The sequence below is a fragment of the Oryx dammah genome, unplaced genomic scaffold, assembly GCF_014754425.2.
Source record: "Oryx dammah isolate SB20612 unplaced genomic scaffold, SCBI_Odam_1.1 HiC_scaffold_17, whole genome shotgun sequence".
In the NCBI taxonomy this organism is placed as follows: domain Eukaryota; kingdom Metazoa; phylum Chordata; class Mammalia; order Artiodactyla; family Bovidae; genus Oryx; species Oryx dammah.
In genome coordinates, this window is record NW_024070201.1 from 26,267,886 (window position 1) to 26,286,761 (window position 18,876).

The 18,876-nt window shown below is 43.7% G+C and overlaps 1 long non-coding RNA gene across 1 annotated transcript; it reads left to right on the plus strand.

Moving 5' to 3' along the window:
- Positions 1-7,161: 7,161 nt before the first annotated feature.
- On the plus strand, positions 7,162-18,439 carry LOC120876288. Its single transcript, XR_005724142.1, has 3 exons — positions 7,162-7,257; positions 15,452-15,454; positions 18,428-18,439. It is a non-coding gene; the product is annotated as an uncharacterized LOC120876288 (long non-coding RNA).
- The last annotated feature ends 437 nt before the right edge of the window (positions 18,440-18,876 follow it).

Genomic DNA, 18,876 nt, shown 5'->3' on the forward strand with positions numbered 1-18,876 from the left:
CTTCTGACAATGGAGTGCAGATGGAAATCATGGTACCACCTCTTCATCTAGGAGGTAAAAATACCTCCTGCCCAGCCCTTTCTGTGACCTCTCCCCCTTCATCTATCTGCCAAATGCACAGAGCCGGTGAAAGGCTCCCAAGCTCTGGAGAATCATGCAGTCCACTAAATGGAATGATTTGTGGTCCCTGAATGACTGCATGGAGCCAAACCCTACTATTGACCTGTGTTGGACTGTGACATGAGTGTGAAATAAAGCTTTACTGTGTTAAGCCACTGAGATTTGGTGGGTTTTGTTACTGAAGTTCACCTACCCAAATGAAATCAGTATCAGACTCTATCAATAGCCTTCACTTTACAAATTAGAAAACAGAGGCTCAGAGAAGAGGCATGATATGCCCAAGGCCACATAGCAAGTGATCTGTAGAGCGAAGATTAGAACCCAGATATCTCAGACTCTAAAGAATCCACCTGCCAACATAGGAGATGCAAGAGACTCAGGTTTGATCCCTGGGTCAGGAAGATCCCTGGAGAAGGAAATGACAACCCACTCCAGTATTCTTGCCTGGGAAATCCCATGGACAGAGGAACCTGGCGGGTTATAGTACATGGGGTTACAAAGAGTCGGACATGGCTGAAGCAACTGAGCATGCACGCATGTATATGCCAGACTCCAAAGCCAGTAATTCTCCATGCTGCCTGCCACAATAGGTGGCCAGGATCCTAGGCCGTCACAAAAATCAATTTAACCAATGAAATACCCAATGTACTTTCCAACTACTTTTAGCCATTTCTCATAGCAGTTTCTGTGGGACGATGATTCAGGTGCCAAACCTGACTCTGAGAACACGTCTCATCACCATAACCTCACCCCCATTAATTTTGGACCACACTTAGAGGTCTGCATAACATAAGATCTTCTATAGATGTGGAGGCTTCTCAGTCAGTTGTTCCCTAAAGACTGAATTAGAGTAAAAGAGCATGTGTCTCGTGGGAATGAGGGGCGCACACTCAGCCTTCGCCCGTGTATTCCATGTAACCCTCGCTGGGGCATTTGTTGGTAAATGAGGAGTTTGCTTATGACCTAGGACAAGTAGGTCAGTACAGTATACCAGTACTTAACAGGTATATTCTGAACTGGTATATATATAGGTATATTCCTATATTGGTCCTAGAAGCATGGATCCTAGAACCATCTTTTTCTGAGCCTGAGATCCAAATGCATGGTCTAACCAGCTGAGGTACAATTATGGTGACAAAGGGAAGGAAGATTTTAAATTGTAAGTGACCTTGAAACCCTGAGAACTCTGATTGCTATAGACACAGGAAAGCTCATGCTTCTTTGCTGAATGGTGCTCAGCCAGAGGAAACAAACCATCTCTGCAGTGTAGCCTGGGTGTACGGTGTGGCCCACCAAGGTACCAGTCCAAGGGAGGGCAGGAGGGAGGAGGAGAGGAGGCGCCATGCCTGCCCCGTGAAGGATGATAAACCAACTAGGGAGAGCAAGCTGAAACACAGGAGACAAACTCTAGGATCTCTCCCCAACCACAGCTAGGGAGAAAACTCTCCAGCCAGTGTTAATCTGCATGTGCTCACGTATGGAACACAGACCTCTGTCCCTTTCAGCCTTCTCTTCAAACCTCAGGTGAATCCAGCTGCGCATAGGTCATATGTATGGGATTACTGAGTATTTGGGAGGGAAGATGGAGACCTACTTCACATGCCCCACTGAAACTTTTAAAAATGTTTTCCTAGTTCTTCTCTCTCTTTACCCCAAATCTCCTCTCTTCCTTGCCCACCCTTGGGACCTCTCCTTTCTTACTACCCATATACTTACTCACTCCTGAATCCAGTTTACACTGGAAAAGATTGAAGGCAGAAGGAGAAGAGGGTGACGGAAGATAAGACAGTTAGATAGCATCAACAACTCAACGGACATGAACTTGAGCAAACTCCAGGAGATAGTGCAAGACAGGGAAGCCTGGTGAGCTGCAGTCCGTGGGATCGTAAAAAGTCAAACATGACTTAGCTACTGAACATTCACAAATCCATCTTAGTTTCTGAATCTCTCACTCCTGCTATACTATGCAGAGAAATGGGACCCTTTCCCAGATCGTGTCGTCAAACCTTTACCTTGAAAGATACCTCCCTTGTCCCAGCATTTGCATACTGTCCAGTCTTTAGCTAGTAGTTAACTAGTACTTTCTAGTTATCAGAATATATTCTAGGGGAAGAGGTGGGCATGTTGCAAATAACCCACTCAAAACGTTTCTGTACTAACGAGTTCCATTCCAAGAGCGGGTTTATAAATCTAATTTGTTCGTAAGTCCAACAAAGTTAGCCTAGGTACTCAAGCAACACAATTGGCTATATAGTCCTGCACTGTAATAGGGTTTTTGTAGTACTTTTCACACAAATAACACATAAAAACAAACACACACACACAAAAAAAACATTTTTAATCTTACAGGACAACACCTTGAAAAGTACAGTAGTACAGTATACCAGCTGGCACACAGGACATCTTTGAAAGCTCACAACTTGAAGGCTTGTATGTAAGGGACTTACTGTATTCTGCTTGTGGAATTTCACCCTCCAGAATCTCATCCAGGATTTTGCCTGAAAGTGAGTTTTCTCTCTGTGGTGCTAACCTGGGAAGCTAAAAAAACAAACAAATAAAAATTCGAAAATAGTAATTCTTTTTTAACTCATCATTCAGCCAGAGAATTGGATGGTCTTGCTGTCTGCTCTGAGCCTCACTCCACTCATCTCTAAAATGGGATTATTCACAGCACTTACCACATGCAAAGCATTTAGCATCCTACCTGACACAAAGAGATCCATAAATGGTAGTATTTATTATTGTTGTTATTATTATGTTATTATCCTACTGGCCCCAATATATGCACTGCCACTTCCCAGATATATTCTTTCCTCAAAAACCCAGCAAAATAGAATTTGGATAAGTGATTCCAAAATTTTCTCCCCACACTTTGCTTCAAAATGAACACAATTTTCCCAAGATTTTTTGCTTTCACAGTGAAAGAGAAGCCGAAGTTAATAAAACAACTAACTGGCTTCACTGGTTGAAATATGAGTGGAGCTAACTCCAGAATTTTTTCAGCTTTGATTTTGTCCCTTCATTGATTCATCTCCTGACTCCTCACATGGGAATAAAACCCACGCAAATGCTCCCTTTTTTTATTGCTGTTCTTGAAAGCATGTGTTCCCAAGATTCTCTGTGCTTGCCTCTCTCATAGCTCATCTCATGCTCTGCTGACATTGCCTCTTTACAAAGACCATGTCATTCACCTTTGTATCCTCAACAACTTGCAGAATGCCAGGTACATTATTTGGATCTGAATGAAAAAATACATTAATAACCAAATAAACAAAAGGACAAAGGGAAGGTGGTGGTTTGAGTTGTTTGCCCCAATCTTTCACTCCTCCCTATATCCACACACCCTTTTTCTTGCGTCTTTGCAATTCTTCCCACTGATGGAGTGGAGTAAATAATAGTGGGCCAGTTTTAAGCCCAAGGTTTAAGAGGCCTTGCACCTCTAACATCATTATTAAAAAGCACGCCCTGCAGAGCCCACGGTACCAGGAGGAAGATGAGAGATCTGCCAGAGCAGCCACAACCCAAAGCAGAGATGCCTCAGCCACTCAACCAGCTGAAGCTCTGAGGTGAAACCACCTAGCTGAGCCCATTCTAAATGAGCCACATCTCATCTGACCTTCAGAAGCATAAGCAATAATGGTTTTAGTTTTAAGCCACTGAGTCTGAGGATTAATTTGTTACATAGCTTTGTTTAGGCAATAGCTAACAATACATAGAGAAAACACACAACAGATTTAAAAAAAAAAAACAGAAGATCATAGCTGATGACATTCAGCAGCTCACTTTCTCCAAGCCTTAATTCTTCTTCTATGAAGTTTGGATAACAATTTCCAACCAAACTAGCTCACACGGTCATGGTTAGTTGAAAATGATCTAAGAGTAGGAGAGCACAGCAGTGAATTAACAGAACAGAGACAAAGGAGTATTATTATTAGGGGCCGGTTTTCATAATTCTCCTTAATATCCTGGTACAACCATAGTCTCTAACCCTGGGTCCTGTAAACTCAATGAAAATGAAACACCAGATGGCTAACGATGAGCATATGGGTCCACAAAAATATTGGTAAAATTAATTCTCTTCCAAGAGGCAACTTGAGACTGCCTCTTTTAAGTTCAACTGGAAATTCAACTGAATTTCTAGATTGCTGCATTGGGAAACTCCCATTCTACCCTACCTAGTGCTTAATGCACCTTACGATACCCCAACCAGGCCTTCCCGGCCCCCACTTACATGCTTCAGTTAAAGGAAACTCAGCTGCAAACCACCTATTTCAACTTTGGACAGCTATGGTTATAAGAAATCTTTTCCTTATCTTCCCTAACCCCTGCTGCTGCTGCTGCTGCTGCTGCTAAGTCACTTCAGTCATGTCCGACTCTGTGCAACCCCATAGACAGCAGCCCACAGGCTCCCCCATCCCTGGGATTCTCCAGCAAGAACACTGAAGTGGGTTGCCATTTCCTTCTCCAATGCATGAAAGTGAAAAGTGAAAGTGAAGTTGCTCAGTCGTGTCCGACTTAGCGACTCCATGGACTGCAGCCCACCAGGCTCTTCCGTCCATGGGATTCTCCAGGCAAGAGTACTGGAGTGGGGTGCCATTGCCTTCTCCGTCCCTAACCCCTAGACTAGGTCAATTTCCCTAGCTTCTCATAACACTCTATTCCTTCAGAGCATATAGTAAAGATTAGAATTTGAAAGTTACTTGTATAATAATTTCTTCAGTGCCCATCTCCCACATGGCACAGTAAATGTCTCTGCAGGGCAGAGATTGCGTCTTCTTTGTTCACTGCTGTATCTTCAGTCTGGCATGATAACAGTAAATTAATAAGCATTCAATAAACACTTAGTGACTAGATATACAAACAAGTTGTTTTTAATCTTATTTAAGGAGATCCAACCAGTCCATTCTAAAGGAGATCAGTCCTGGGTGTTCTTTGGAAGGAATGATGCTAAAGCTGAAACTCCAGTACTTTGGCCACCTCATGTGAAGAGTTGACTCATTGGAAAAGACCCTGATGTTGGGAGGGATTGGGGGCAGGAGGAGAAGGGGACGACAGAGGATGAGATGGCTGGATGGCATCACGGACTCGATGGACGTGAGTCTGAGTGAACTCTGGGAGTTGGTGATGGACAGGGAGGCCTGGCGTGCTGCGATTCATGGGGTCGCAAAGAGTCGGACATGACTGAGCGACTGAACTGAACTAAACTGAATAATCTTATATGCATGCATGCACGCTTGCATGCTCAGTTGCTTCAGTTGTGTCTGACTCTTAGTCCACAGGCTTCTCCAGGCAAGAATACTGGAGTGGGTTGCCATGCCCTCCTCCAGGGAATCTTTCTGACCCAGGGATCAAACCCAGGGATCGAACCCACGTCTCCTGTGGCTTCTGCATTGCAAGCAGATTCTTTGCTGCTGAGCCATGGGGGAAGGCACTAATCTTATAGAGAACTTACTAATAAGGATTCAGTCAACAATGAAGGAATGAATGAACAGAAGACAGTGTCTTCCTAAACTTCCTCCCCACCAAATAGTGTGAACTCTGTCTTTCAAGGGTCTACACAGCAAGTTTCTTTCCTGTGTCATCCCTTCACATTTCATGGTAGTAGAGCTGAATCCTGGGAGATTTCTGATTAGAAGAGATAAAGGATTAAAAGTGAAGGATTTATCATTTATATAACAAATATTTATAATTCATGACAAATATCAGATGCCAAACATACTTATGGGTATCAGAGATACAGCAGTAAGAATAATAGACCAAAAAAATTCTTCCTTTGTAATTTTATGTCCTAATGGGAGGATAGAGATAACAAACAAATAAGAAAGTAAAACATATAGCCTACCAGATGGTATTAAGTGCAATGGTGAAAAATAAAGCCGAGAAGGAAAATAAGGAACCCAAGGGAAAATTGCTATTTTAAGTGAGATGGTCAGGGAAGGTCTTTTGGAGAAGCTATTTGCACAATAGATCCAAAGATGGTGAGGGAGTGAGCCACGCAGTAAGATGGTTCTGGGCAGAAAAGAATAGCCAATGGGAAAGGTCCTGAGTGGGGAGCCTGCCTGGCATGATATGAAAAGAGTATGGAGGCCAGTATAACAAGGGAGAGAACAGCATGAGATGAAGTCTCGAGGGTTGTGAGGAGCCTTGTAGCCATCGTAAGGACCTTGGTCCTCACTCTGAAGAAAATAAAAAGCTATTGAGTGATTTTGAGCAGAGCATCCAAACATTGACTCAGTGCACTTGGCTGCTCTAGTGTGCAGACAAACAAGGGTAGATGCAGGTCACTTAGAAGGATCTGACAGTAAGCTAGTCAGATGATGACAGTCTGGCCCAGCGTGGGGTTCTTCCCAGCACCGCACATTTGCGTCCTGCGTGCTCAGCCACTCAGTCATGTCTGACTCTTTGCGACCCCATGGACAGTAGCCCACCAGGTTCCTCTGTCTATGAGATGTTCCTGGCAAGAATACTGGAATGAGTTGCCATTTCCTTCTTTAAGGGGGCTTCCCAGATGACACGGTGGTAAAGAATCTACCTACCAATTCAGGAGATGCAGGTTCGATCCCTGGGTCAGGAAGACGTCCTGGAGGAGGAAATGGCAACCCACTCCAGTATTCTTGTCTGGAGAATCCCATGCACAGAGGAGCCTGGCAGGCTACAGTTCATAGGATTGCAAAGAGTTGGACATGACTGAGTGACTAAGAACATACAACCTTGCATTTAGATGATGCTGAATAAATCAATGAAAGGTTAGATAGATGGAGAAATAGAATATGCTCTGGTTTTGGAGTCAAAACAACTAGATTTGGGCTCAGAATTCCAGTTAAGTCTTGCCAATGTCATCTGAATAATTATCCCTAGAATCCTGTCTTCAGTCCAAGGATAAGAATTAAAGTTACTACAGCATGTGTAAAATTAGCCAGCCCAGCCAGATACAAGAAATCACATCTTATATGATTCCATTTACCTGAAATATCCAGAACAGGCAAATCGATAGAAAGTAGATCAGTGGTTGAAAGGGGCAGCGAAAACGGAGTCCTGGAAAGAAAAAGGACAATAGGCCAAAACTAAGGAAATGTGAATAAAGTATAGACTTTAGTTAATAACAGTGTATCAATATTGGTTCATTAACTATAACAAGTGAACAGACTAATGCAGAAGGTGAATAATAGGAGAAACTGGATATGGGGGTTATAGGAGCTCTCAGTGACTTCACTTTCACTTTTCACTTTCATGCATTGGAGAAGGAAATGGCAACCCACTCCAGTGTTCTTGCCTGGAGAATCCCAGGGATGGGGGAGCCTGGTGGGCTGCTGTCTATGGGGTCGCACAGAGTCGGCCACGACTGAAGCGATTTAGCAGCAGCAGCAGCAGCAGCAGCAGCAGCAGCAGGAGCTCTCAGTATTATTTTCATAATTTTTTAATAAAACGGAAGTTATCTAAAATAGAAAGCTTAATTTTTAAAAACTGCATGGTCATTCAGACCTGGGAAATGGAAGAAAGAGTCTCAGTGATTTACCTGCCAGGGAGCATGGGGTGTCCCATCCCATGTGCAGAAATGACCCTTCCCTGGAGGCTTGAGGGTTCAGGGAGGCAGCCTGCCTTGCCCATTCTTTCATAATCCATTCTTAGAGCTGCTCCCTTCAGTGTACACCCTGGGCAGTCACTGATTGCTTAAAATAATAATAATAAGATAAGAAAAGCTTGATGCAGAAAATATTTCTAAATGACTTTAACTAATGTCCTCTGGGCTTCGGGGTGGGTAATCAGGGCCCCTTCTGTGTACAGGCAAATGTGATTACAGCGGGACCTATATTGGTGGGTCTCTGAGCTCCCAGGCCCCCAGGCCACTGCCTGCCCTAACCACATTAGCAGCACTAGAGTCATCCATCAGACTAATAGAGGGCCTGGGACTGGGCCTGGCCCTCCTGCAAGCAGCTAGGCTCTGCCATCAAGAGACATCTGGCTCCTACTTCTTCCTCATTGTTATCAGATCAAGGCTGTGGCTATGGGATGGACATGTCTGTCTTTCTCCTTCCTTCTGCCCGCCTTGGCCATGCCACTGCATCCTCAGAGCTGCTGGGAGGGGTCTGGGGAGGGAGCTCCTTGCTGCCTGTAGACAGACCAAATCTGGCCAGGGTGAGAGGCCACACTTCTAGTCACCATCTGCCTCCCACCCCCAGTTCAGCAGGCGATCCCCTCTTCCGCCCCCGCCATCAAGTCTCCCAGTCTCCTGGCCCAAGCCTGTCAAAAATAGAACTCGTTGGCAGCAGGAGCAGGAGAGTGGAAGGGGCAGGGGGTCTTGTTTACCTAACACCGTGCTAGTTGCTACAAAGGTCAAGGCCCATCTGCCAGGCAGCGGGTGCCAGGAAACCAGCTGCCTTCATGGCACGGGCACTAAGCATTAGTGAGGGGCAGGTGGACAGACCGAGTAACACACACACACACACACACACACACACACACACACTTCAGGCCTGGAACTGACTCAGTAAGCCATGGGTAATGCATTTGTTGTATGACTCGTGGCAAATGTTGAGACCTGCGTTGGCTTCTTGGCTTCTTCCTGTCATTTAAAATGCCCACATGCCACCATCCCCGCTTCTTGGGCACGCTCAGGGAACCCGTCTTAATATGAGAGTAAATTCAAGGTAATTAAGAAGCCTAATCAGCTTTTGTTTTTGGGGGAAGATAACCAACAACACTCTGACTCATTTTAAATCTGAACAGAAATAATTTGGGAGCACTTTGGCTTTGGGGATAAACATCAGTCAACTGAGAGTTGCCTTTTCAGGAGTCCATACGCCCTGACTCCCAGTTCTGCCCTTCTTCCCCACTGTGCTGCCTCAGTCCCTGTGGGAAGTCTGCTGAGACAGCTGATGCTGGGCAAGAAGGGAGCCACGGCCCCCGGGAGCATGCAGAGGGCAGGCCAGGGCGGTGTGAACCAAGAGGTGTGGGCTGCTTCCAGCCTCAGAGTCTACAACAGAGGAAAGGGTAGATATCCCAGCCTGACCCTAAGAGGAAGAACAGGCTCTGAGGAACTTAAGGATGAACCACCAGCGCACATCCCCTGCCAGCCCCCACTTCCCAGAACCTCACCTGTGGGCTCAGGGAGCCAGGAATTTGAGTGATGTCCCAGCAGGATCGCCCACTTTGGGGGTGTTTTATCTACACATAGGAAGGCTGAAGAGCCTATTGTTGTTGTTTAGTCAGTGAGTACTTGAAGGTGGACAAAGGCTCACCAGCGTGGACACAAGTGGGTGCATGTTAAGAGCCTCCGAGACCCATTCACATCCAGAAACATTAGCAACTTCGGGCAGGAGGGACCTAGGGGCTCTGGGAAGGCTTGTGCCAGCTGTGTGACCCTAACAATCCCCTTTCCTTCTCTGAATGTGCTTCTAATCTGTAAACTGTCAGACTTTTCCCGAGTGTCAACCTTCATGGCGCAGCAGAATCACTTGGAAAGCAATTTAAAAGTATATGTGCCCAAGTAAGCCGAGAGATCTGGGGTTCATTGGTGGTAGGAGGGTCACCAGTAGTTTTTAAATCTCACCAGATGACTCTAAAGTTTAGCCAGGCCTGAGAAATGCCACGTAGCTTGTATTGGCCCAGTTCAGTTCAGTTCAGACATGTCCGACTCTTTGCGACCCCATGAATCGCAGCACGCCAGGCCTCCCTGTCCATCACCAACTCCCGGAGTTCACTCAGACTCACATCCATTGAGTCAGTGATGCCATCCAGCCATCTCATCCTCTGTCATCCCCTTCTCCTCCTGCCCCCAATCCCTCCCAGCATCAGAGTCTTTTCCAATGAGTCAACTCTTCGCATGAGGTGGCCAAAGTACTGGAGTTTCAGCTTTAGTATCAATCCTTCCAAAGAAATCCCAGGACCGATCTCCTTCAGAATGGACTGGTTGGATCTCCTTGCAGTCCAACGGACTCTCAAGAGTCTTCTCCGACACCACACTTCAAAAGCATCAATTCTTCGGCGCTCAGCCTTCTTCACAGTCCAACTCTCATATCCACACATGACCACTGGAAAAACCACAGCCTTGACTAGACAGACCTTAGTCAGCAAAGTAATGTCTCTGCTTTTGAATATACTATCTAGGTTGATCATAACTTTTCTTCCAAGGAGTAAGCATCTTTTAATTTCATGGCTGCAGTCACCATCTGCAGTGATTTTGGAGCCCCCCAAAATAAAGTCTGACACTGTTTCCACTGTTTCCCCATCTATTTCCCATGAAGTGATGGGACCAGATGCCATGATCTTCGTTTTCTGAATGTTGAGCTTGAAGCCAACTTTTTCACTGTCCACTTTCAATTTCATCAAGAGACTTTTTAGTTCTTCTTCACTCTCTGCCATAAGGGTGGTGTCATCTGTATATCTGAGGTGATTGATACTTCTCCCAGCAATCTTGATTCCAGCTTTTGCTTCTTCCAGTCCAGCGTTTCTCATGATGCACTCTAGGGTGACAATATACAGCCTTGACGTACTCCTTTTCCTATTTGGAACCAGCCTGTTGTTCCATGTCCAGTTCTAACTGTTGCTTCCTGACCTGCATACAGATTTCTCCAGAGGTAGGTCAGGTGGTCTGGTATTCCCATCTTTTTCAGAATTTTCCACAGTTTATTGTGATCCACACAGTCAAAGGCTTTGGCATAGTCAATAAAGCAGAAATAGATGTTTTTCTGGAACTCTCTTGCTTTTTCCATGATCCAGTGGATGTTGGCAATTTGATCTCTGGTTCCTCTGCCTTTTCTAAAACCAGCTTGAACATCAGGAAGTTCACACTTCACATATTGCTGAAGCCTGGCTTGGAGAATTTTGAGCATTACTTTATTAGCATGTGAGATGAGTGCAATTGTGCAGTAGTTTGAGCATTCTTTGGCATAGCCTTTCTTTGGGATTGGAATGAAAACTGACTTTTCCCAGTCCTGTGGCCACCGCTGAGTTTTCCAAATTTGCTGGCATATTGAGTGCAGCACGTTCACAGCATCATCTTTCAAGATTTGAAATAGCTCAACTGGAATGCCATCACCTCCACTAGCTTTGTTCATAGTGATGCTTTCTAAGGCCCACTTGACTTCACATTCCAGGATGTCTGGCTCTAGGTGACTGATCACACCATCGTGATTATCTTGGTTGTGAAGATCTTTTTGTACAGTTCTTCTGTGTATTCTTGCCACTTCTTCTTAATATCTTCTGCTTCTTTTAGGTCCAGACCATTTCTGTCCTTTATCAAGCCCATCTTTGCATGAAATGTTCCCTTGGTATCTCTAATTTTCTTGAAGAGATCTCTAGTCTTTCCCATTCTGTTCTTTTCCTCTATTTCTTTGCATTGTCGCTGAGGAAGGCTTTCTTATCTCTTGTTGCTATTCTTTGGAACTCTGCATTCAGATGCTTTAATCTTTCCTTTTCTCCTTTGCTTTTAACCTCTCTTCTTTTCACTTTTCATTTGTAAGGCCTCCCCAGACAGCCATTTTGCTTTTTTGCATTTCTTTTCCATCAGGATGGTCTTGATCCCTGTCTCCTGTACAATGTCACAAACCTCATTCCATAGTTCATCAGCCACTGTATCTATCAGATCTAGGCCCTTAAATCTATTTCTCACTTCCACTGTATAATCATAAGGGATTTGATTTAGGTCATACCTGAGTGGTCTAGCGGTTTTCCCTACTTTCTTCAATTTGAGTCTGAATTTGGCAATAAGGAGTTCATGATCTGAGCCACAGTCAGTTCCTGGTCTTGTTTTTGTTGACTGTATAGAGCTTCTCCATCTTTGGCTGCAAAGAATATAATCAATCTGATTTTGGTGTTGACCATCTGATGATGTCCATGTGTAGAGTCTTCTCCTGTGTTGTTGGAAGAGGGTGTTTGCTATGACCAGTGCATTTTCTTGGCAAAACTCTTTGCCCTGCTTCATTCCGCATTCCAATGCCAAATTTGCCTGTTACCCCAGGTGTTTCTTCACTCCCTATTTTTGCATTGCAGTCCCCTGTAATGAAAATGACATCTTTTGTGGGTGTTAGTTCTAAAAGGTCTTGTAGGTCTTCATAGAACCATTCAACTTCAGCTTCTTCAGCATTACGGGTTGGGGCATAGACTTGGATTACCGTGACATTGAATGGTTTGCCTTGGAAACGAACAGAGATCATTCTGTCATTTTTGAGATTGCATCCAAGTACTGCATTTCGGACTCTTTTGTTGACCTTGATGGCTACTCCATTTCTTTTGAGGGATCCTGCCCGCAGTAGTAGATATAATGGTCATCTGAGTTAAATTCACCCATTCCAGTCCATTTTAGTTCACTGATCCCTATAATGTCGACGTTCACCCTTGCCATCTCCTGTTTGACCATTTCCAATTTGCCTTGATTCATGGACCTGATATTCCAGTTTCCTATGCAATATTGGTCTTTACAGCATTGGACCTTGCTTCTATCACCAGTCACATCCACAGCTGAGTATTGTTTTTGCTTTGGCTCCATCCGTTCATTCTTTCTGGGGTTATTTCTCCACTGATCCCCAGTAGCATATTGGGCACCTACTGACTGGCCCAACTGGAGGGCTTATTAAAACACAGATTTCTGTGCTTCCCTGGTGGTCTAGTGGTTAAGAACCGCCTGCCAAAGCTAGGGACACAGGCTCTATCCCTGGTCCAGGAAGACCCCACACGCCATGGGACAAATAAGCCTGTGAACTGCTACTATACTGAACCCCCTACACCAAAGCCTCAGCTCCACAGCAAGAGAAGCTACCGCAGTGAGAAGCCCGTGCACCACAATGAAAAGAAACCCTGCTTGTTGCAACTGGAGACAGCCCGCACGAAGCAACGAAGACCCAGAACCCAATAAATAATAAATAAATAAATATTTAAAATAAAATAAAACATAGATTCCTGGGCTCTGCCCTGAGAACTTACATTTCTAACAGATTCCCAGATGATGCTAAGGATGCTGGCCCAGGGACCACACTTAGAGAACCACGGTCCTGAACCAATGCCACTCAAAGTGTGATTCTCCAGAGTAGCAGCAACATTATTCTCTGCGAGTTTATCAGGAATGCAAATTCAGATACCCTATTACAAATTTTAAGATAATATGTCCTTTTAGGATGAAGAAGGGCTTCCCTCATAGCTCAGTTGGTAAAGAATCTGCCTGCAATGCAGGAGACCACTGTTTGATTCCTGGGTCAGGAAGATCCACTGGAGAAGGGATAGGATACCCACTCCAGTATTCTTGAACTTCCCTTGTAGCTCAGCTAGTAAAGAATCTGCCGGCATGAGACACCTGGGTTCGATTTCTGGGTTGGAAATATCCCCTGGAGTAGGGAAAGATTACCCACTCCAGTATTTGTTGGAAAATACTCCTGAGAGTCCCTTGGACTGCAAGGAGATCAAACCAGTCAATCCTAAAGGAAATCAGTCCTGAATATTCATTGGAAGGACTGATGCTGAAGCTGAAGCTCCAATACTTTGGCCACGTGATGGAAGAACTGACTCATTGGAAAAGACCCTGATGCTGGAAAGATTGAAGGCAGGAGGAGAAGGGGATGACAGAGGATGAGATGGTTGGATGGCATCACCAGCTGGATGGACATGAGTTTGAGCAAGCTCTGGGAGTTGGTGATGGACAGGGAAGCCCTGCATGCTGCAGTCCATGGGGTTGCAAAGAGTCGGACACGACTGAGTGGCTGAACTGAACTGAACTGAGGGTGAAGAAAAGAATGATGATGATGATGGTGCTGATAAAGGAGCTGCAGAGAGGTCAAGGAGCAGGGAGCCCAGGTGAGAGAAAGGAGAAGCTGACCTGAGCCAGCCCTGTGTTGATGTCGATGGAGTGACTATTGCCCTTCTCATAGGTCTCTTCTCTCCTCTTGCCTTTCCATACTATTGTGAAAAGCTTTCATAAGAGCTTCCCCTTGCCCTCAGGTATTAAATTTGCATAAATCACTGCTCAGCCCATACCCCCATCACCCACCATTATATCCAAGTCCATCACCTAGCTTGCATTACGAATAAAATACACACACACACACACACACATGATTTGAATAACTGCCTGAAGACCCCAGGGCAAGGCTTTAATTCATGTTTGATCCTGTCTGGTTGCTCTGTGCTGGAGCAGCAGATCCTCTCCATCAGCAAGGACTGAGTCACAGACTGAGCCTGCTGTGACTGACCCCCTTCCTTGGCCCGATGCCTGATATCTAGCAACAGCCCTTCCTCAAACCCTGAGCTTCCTAAGTGCTTTGAGATGCTAAGAAGAGAAGTAGGGCAGGTTGGTTGGGAGAACCGTGGCCTGGGAGACAAGAACCCTCAGGTTGCCTGGGGCTTAACTCCTATCTACTATGACCTTGACCCAGCCTACTCTCCCCAGATCTTAACATCACTCTTAGCAAAGTAGAAAAAGGCATCCTTGCTGGGTTCCTTCTGATGGGCTTGCAAGCTCCTATACGCCAGACTATCCTTTGTTTGAAGTCTTCCCCTCCAGTCACTATTGGGTTTCCTGTATTTAAAGAATATAGAGCAGACATCACTTGGAATGCCCCCAAAGTCCCATTCCTGTATCTTCACTCTGTGGAATGAAGCTTGGCCATGTGACTGATCTTGACAACATGAACATCAAAGTAAAAATAAGACCTTCTTCCAAGTGTGGTTCCATTACTTACCACATCACTCCGTTCCCATTCTGGGAACTGCCAGAAGAACCTGCTACATGCTACTTTAAATAGCCTCCTTGGTGGCAAATCTTCATCCTAGGAGGGTGGATTTGCTTGTTGGAAACAGCCCAAAGCTATCCAGAGCCAAGAATGGTGAATAGAGTGAGAGATTAAGGCTGGGAAATATCATTTTAGTCTAAAACAAGGTGTAACTGTAATTAAATCGATCCAGGGGTTGGTCTGAATGGCCTCTAATGTCTCTTCCAGCTCCAATACACTATCATTTTCTTGTATAGATAGAAAATGGATTCTGAAGGCAAATGAAAACATTCCACAGGTGTCTTGAAGGAAGTACCTTCAAAGGAATCTGTATAAAATTACTCCTCCCAGGATGACTCCTTTAAGAGGCAATTCTCCTTTAGATGCATACTTTATTTCATGGCTTCAGAGGTCATTTATTCTCACATTCTATCTCTGAAATCAGGATACAGAAGATGTTTAGGAGAGGGTCATAGTTTAAAGGGCGACATTTTTTCTTCCTCAGTGGTACATAAAGTAATTTCTATCAATGGCATCATGGATTCAGTGAAACACTGTAAATCCAAAACTATTCTGATTTTCAGTTACAGCTGCTTTAGAATCATACTTCTTATATCTTTCTCACTTCTCAGATAGTCTTGATTCTCAACTTCGGATGCACCAAAGACCAATTAAATCAAAATCTCTGGCTACAAAAGTCAGGCATTATTAGTTTTTAAAGCTCTCCAGTTGTAAAGTTCTATGACACCTTAAGGTAACTATAGCTCTCTTGTAGCTCCATAGGAATCCAGGCTTGCAGGGAAGCCAGGATCATGGCTGGTCAATCAGAGAAATGGAAGGTTTTAAGAATAAATAGTGTTGAACTCCAGGGTTGAGCCATGTCTAAACTCTTCCATTAAACTTTGCAGTTTAGTAAGCAATAGATCTTCTGAGTTGTTTAAGCTGGTTCAACTTCTATGTATGTCTTACAACAGCCATAAAATGAGGGGTGTGTTAAATGCAGTTGATTGGGCTGAGAAAGGAAAGCCCTGGGCAATGAGAGGTCTACTATCCTGGGCCAGGAGGTTGCTAATCCTTGTTCTGAGGTTGCAAATAGCTGATTAAATGATGACCTTTTTTTTTTTTCTTAAGACTCTTACCATCTATTTGCCAAGTTTTCAGCACCCCAGAATTTGTTAGCAAAATTTCAAAATATTATAGACTGAAAGCTGATTTTTGAAGCCTTCATAAAGGCTTACAACTAGCTCATCTGAAAATGATTCTAGAGAAGAAAACATGGATTTGCTAAGAGAAGCCCTTTTTAGCTTGTGGTCTGCAATACATATTCCTCAGGAGTCTGGCAATTAATAATTAGTCTTGCAGAGTTGCAAAAGCCACACAGTCTACTTTGAGCTCAATTTCCGACAGGTTGAGGCAGGAAGTAACAAACTATTCAGCAAAAGACAGATTAGGGCCCCAAAGAAACCTAATCCCCCAGGTGTCTCTCAAATACTCCTGCTAAGTATTTCCCCAAGGAAGGGATTTATCACTTCCCTGGCTAAAATGTAGCTGTAAGCCAGCCAACTTAGAGAGACGTTCTGACCCCAGTCAGAGGTTTCCAATTGCCCCGAAGTACAGAAAAGTAAAGCACTGATGCCAGGGCTGGTTGAGGGGATAGAAATTTACAGAGGCTATTCTCAGAAATAATTTCTCTCATTTTAATAATACATGATCCAAAAACAACAGGACCTGTTAGGATTGAGTTTAGTTGCCTCTCTAAAAGACTGACTAGTGACTTCACCAATATTTGTGTTTGCTTTTCTTATTATTCCCCTGAAATAAAAGATGCATCCCAGGCATAGAGCTAATACTTGACATATGATGAATAAATGAGTGAATGAATCAGCCCCAAGCACTAGCAACTGTATACAACAAGTAACACAATGCTTTCAAATTGTGGTGCTGGAGAAGAGTCTTGAGAGTCCCTTGCAAGGAGATCAAACCAGTCAATCCTAAAGGAAATCTACCCTGAATATTCATTGGAAGGTCTGTTGCTGAAGCTGAAGCTCCAATACTTTGGCCACCTGATATGAAGAACTGACTCATTGGGAAAAAACTCTGTTGCTATGAAAGATGGAAGGCAAAAGGAGAAGGGGGTGGCAGGGGATGAGATAGTTAGATAGCATCACCAACCCAATGGACATGAATTTAAGCAAACCCCAGGAGATAGTGGAGAACAAGGGAGTCTGGCATGCTATAGTCCATGGGGTCACAAAGAGTCAGACATGACTTAGCAATTGAACAGCAACAACATAACTCAAAACGAAGCAAAAGGACAGATGGTGGGAGCAGAGTTCCTCACTTCAGCATGTGAAAAATGAACCCAGGATGAAAGATTTGGGACTTAATCCTATAGACCTGAGCTGACCTCTTCATCTCTCACAGGGATCTCCATTTTGCCAGGTAACAAACACCAGGGTCTTCCCTAGGGGTGTGGGTCAATGCTGAGGACCAGGACAGAGTCCTGTTTCCTAGGAACCTTTAATGTATTGGGTGATGGACAAGATGAATACATCCAAAGTCATTCTCTATGGGTGATAAAAGGAAACAGGGTATCACATTCATATAAAAACCCAAAGGACTCAAAATAGCCAAACCAATCTTGCAAAAGAACAAAGAGGATTTACATTTACCAATTTCAAAACTTCATACATGACTACAGTAATCAAGATGGTATGGTACAGGCATAAATATAGACATATAGATTTTTGGAATAGAGCTGAGAGTTCAGATAAAAACCTCTACAGTTATGGTCAATTGACTTTGGCAAAGGTGCCAAGATAATTCAATGGGGGAAAGAAAAATTTCTTCAACAAACGGAGTTTGACCAGTTGGATATCCAGGTGTAAAAGTACTCTTAACTCACACTGTGGCACAAAAATTAAATCAAAACCCATCATGGATATAAATGTAAGAACTAAAACTATAAAACTCTTAGAAGAAATCACAAGAGTAAATCTTTCTGACCTTGGGTTAGACCATGACTTCTTAGATATGACATCAAAAGCACAAATGATAAAATTTACAAATTGGTTAGTTGGACTTCATCAAAATTAAAAACTCTTTCTTTTCAAAAGACACCAAAAAAAGTGATAAGACAAACCATAGATTGGGAGAATATTTGTAAATATGTTTACAAATCATGTATTTGACAAGGACTTGTATCCCTATGGGGTAGACAGAATTACGACCAGCCCAAGATGCCCACATCTCAAACCCTAGAATCGTGTATATGTTACCTCACATGGCAAAGGAAGCTTTGCAGACGTGATTAAGGTTAAGTCTTAGATGGAGAGGTTATCCTGGATTATCCAAGTGGCCTCACTCTTAATCACATGACATCAGAGACTATTTCTAGGTTGTGGTCAGAAAGAGATACAATAATAGAAAAATGACAACAGAAAGGACACATTGCTGGCTTTGAAGATCGAGGAAGGGGCCACAACCCAAGAAATGCAAACTTCTAGAAGCCAGGAAAAAAAAAAAAACAAGAAATAGGTCATCCTCTAGAGCCTGCCAACACATTGATTTTAGCTCAATGAAACCAGTGTCAAACTTCTGACCTTCAGAACTATTTAATGATAAATTTCTGTTGTTTTAAGCCACTGAATCTGTGGTAATTTTTACAGCAGCAATATAAAACTAACACATCAGAATATACAAAATTACAGAATACACAAAAAAATTACTCCAACTCAATACTAAGACTAAGACTCCAATATAAAAATGGGCAAAAGATATAAATAGACATTTCACTAAAGATGCATGAATGATCAGTAAGGACAAAGAAGAATGCTCAACATCACTAGCAATTAGGGAAATGCAAATCAATACAGTCATCCCTCTGTATTCATGGGGGGTTGGTTCCAGAACGCCTGTGGATACCAAAATCCAAGGATGCTCAAGTCCTTATATAAAATGTCATAGTAAAAAAATAAATAAATAAAATAAAATGTCATAGTACAATCATCCATCTGTACCCACAGATACAGGACCAGCAGATGCAGAGGGCCAGCTG